Source organism: Alligator sinensis, unplaced genomic scaffold, assembly GCF_000455745.1.
Source record: "Alligator sinensis unplaced genomic scaffold, ASM45574v1 scaffold1283_1, whole genome shotgun sequence".
In the NCBI taxonomy this organism is placed as follows: domain Eukaryota; kingdom Metazoa; phylum Chordata; order Crocodylia; family Alligatoridae; genus Alligator; species Alligator sinensis.
Genome location: NW_005842091.1, coordinates 130520 through 133058, shown reverse-complemented (window position 1 = coordinate 133058; position 2539 = coordinate 130520). Strand labels below are relative to the sequence as shown.

Sequence of the window (2539 nt, the reverse complement as noted above, 5' to 3'; positions counted from 1 at the left end):
CGCGGCCTGATGGCGGTGGATACGCCCCCCCGCCCCGGCACCGCCACGGCCGCTTACGTGAGCGTTTTAGAGTAGAAGGCCGCGGCCTCCCGAGCCCGGGATTTATAGTCAGCGAGATCTCGCGAGAGCAGCGGGACCCCGCGCCCTGCATGAGTCACACGCCCCCTGGCGCACAGGAACGGGTCGCCTCTTCGCTATACAGGGCGCATGCGTAGAGAGGCGGGGGCCCCGGAGCGAGCATGAGTTAAAAGCAGGAGTATAAAAACGGTGGGGGGGCAGGGCCAAGTTCCTTTTGCAGGGGTCGGGGGGAGAGGTGATAAGTGGTACGGCAGTGTGGGGTCAGTTTTGTAGGATTTAGTGCTGTTTGGGTTCAGGTATACAGCTCAAAAAAACAGAAAGCTGTAGGTTTTTTATGTTTCTTGCAAAAAAAAAAAAGCTGTAGGCTTTTATATTTGTTGCAAATATATATATATTTACTAAAACAAACATTAAGAAAAGCAAGAGCACAGGTCCTGCTGAGGGTAAGGAGCCCCGTTGCATTGGCTCACGGGTGAGCAGACACAAGATTGGGGGGGGGGTCTGGTTTCAGGGCCTCGGAGGAGAACTGTGCAGAGAGCGGGGATCTGCAGCTGGAGCTCTCTGGATCTGCTGGGGGAGGCAGCCGGAGAGAGCAGCTGATCACCATTGAATTGCGCACCCCTGAAATAGAGGAAAAGGATGTGCGGCTTTGGCTGAAAAAAGCACTGCAAGAACATGGGAACCATGGAGAAAGACCGAGACAAAGGTGGGATATGGGCTGGTGCCTGGAAGGCCTAGCCCGTGCTGAGGCATGCCTGGGAAGCCTGGAGAGCTCTAGCACTTGCCCATGACCTTCATCCCGGGCCCACCTGGGCTTTGTTTCCTCCCGGGGGCTGCCCAAGCTGTGCCGCGCTTGCAGGGCGCAGGGGTGCTTGGCGGTGGGTTGCCCTGTCCAAGTCTGCTCCACGTGCAAAGTGAAAGGCCAACAAGGCCCAGGACCGTAAGGAGCTCTGGCGCTGTAACTTGTGTGGGGAAAAGGGACAGGTTTTTAAAGCCTGCCCCAAATGCTTCGTCCCCATGTTGAAGAGCGAAGGGGTGGCTGCCGTGGTCCCGATCTCCGAAGCATCAATAGGGAGCAAGGGGGCAGAGGAGAAAAAAGAAGAGCCCCTGAAGAGGAGGCATGGGAAGGAGACCCGCGAGTCGAGTGGGAATGGGAGGGGGTTGTCCCAGCACTCGGCGCTCACCTGCGAGGGAATCGCCTTGGACGAATCTTGCAAAAGAAGTAGGTAAGAGCGCAGGGGGCTGGGGGAGGCAACTACACGTGGGTTACTGTTGGGGCATCCCCAGCCCCCTTCCTCCGGCTTTCTCCTGCTGTTCTTTGCTTGCTCTGCCTAAGTCCCGTCCGCAGAACCGGGGTGCTCATATGTCTTTAAAGTGTTGGCTTAGAAATGGTATTTAGAGGCCTGTTTTGGGGGGATTGGCTTATAGATATAATAGATACATGCATTATAAGGGTTCAAGATGGGCAGCAGGGGCTAACTGATTTGTAAGCGTGGGTCTGACACGCACAGCCTCTCCTGGCCCCGAGAGACAGGGTGTCTAGCACAAGGCCAAGGGATGGACACAGCCTGGGAGTTGAGGGGGGCATGCCATAGCACAAGATCCCAGCCTTCAAGGCAGATGCGTTGTCTAATGCAATGAGGACACAGCCTGGGAGCTGAGGAAGTGTGTACCATGCTGTCCTGGATAAGTGACACCAGCTACAAGGCTGCAGAGCAGCGGTAGGGGTGGGGCTGAGCCCCGGTTTTGGGGGAACAGGCCACGTTAGGAGGAGGCCTGGAAGGCTACGTGGATGTGTGACCACAGAGAGATGGCCAAGCAGAGAGAGCCACAGAGGAAGAGACATCAAGGGGGAAGGAGAATACAAAAACAGACTTGAAATTAACAATGGGTCCCCCCTTCTCTTCCTGTCTCCCTCCCTAAGAGGTCCCCATCCCCACCCTGCAGAGGCCACCATGAACCGAGGGCATGCACCAGGCCGTCTCGTGCACCCCACTGGAGGGGGGCTGTGGGCCTCGGCATCCCACCTGCAGACTGCTGATGCCTAAGAGAGCCCCGGTGGAGCCTGTGTCCTGACCGGATGTACTTGGACTCTGACCACCCTAGGATTGGTAAATCTAGAATTGTTTGATTGTTCGCATTGCTGTTTTTCCGTCATAGCGCTGGATCGATAAATTCGCCTGCTCTCTCCTGGCAGGTGGTGTGGTCGGCCTGAGGGTTGTGCTCGCCCCGGAGCAAAGGTACAGAGGGGCTGGGTCCAAATCCAGTGCCAGCAAAGGTCTGTGCACCCTCCGTAGCGGGCACATGGCATGAGGACCACAGCTCCCAGCATGGATTGCAGCAGGCTCTTCATGGCATGATGGGGAAGGCTGCCGCAGGGCATGCTGGGAGTTGTAGTCTTTCTCCCTCCTCCCCCCCCCCCCCCCCGCACCCCGGTGTCCGCGCGAGGCGGTGTGCGCCC

At 57.5% G+C, this 2539-nt stretch overlaps 1 long non-coding RNA gene across 3 annotated transcripts in view; it reads left to right on the top strand.

The window, feature by feature from the left end:
- Positions 1 to 24: 24 nt before the first annotated feature.
- Positions 25 to 2539, top strand: part of LOC106722224 — a 4441-nt gene continuing 1926 nt past the window's right edge. The window contains exons 1-3 of one of the 3 annotated variants that reach the window (XR_001358056.2): positions 25 to 1304; positions 2003 to 2189; positions 2276 to 2356. This is a non-coding gene — a long non-coding RNA (uncharacterized LOC106722224). The remainder of the gene's footprint in view (positions 1305 to 2002; positions 2190 to 2275; positions 2357 to 2539) is intronic. The other 2 variants (XR_003094183.1, XR_003094184.1) reach the window with 2 other exon arrangements.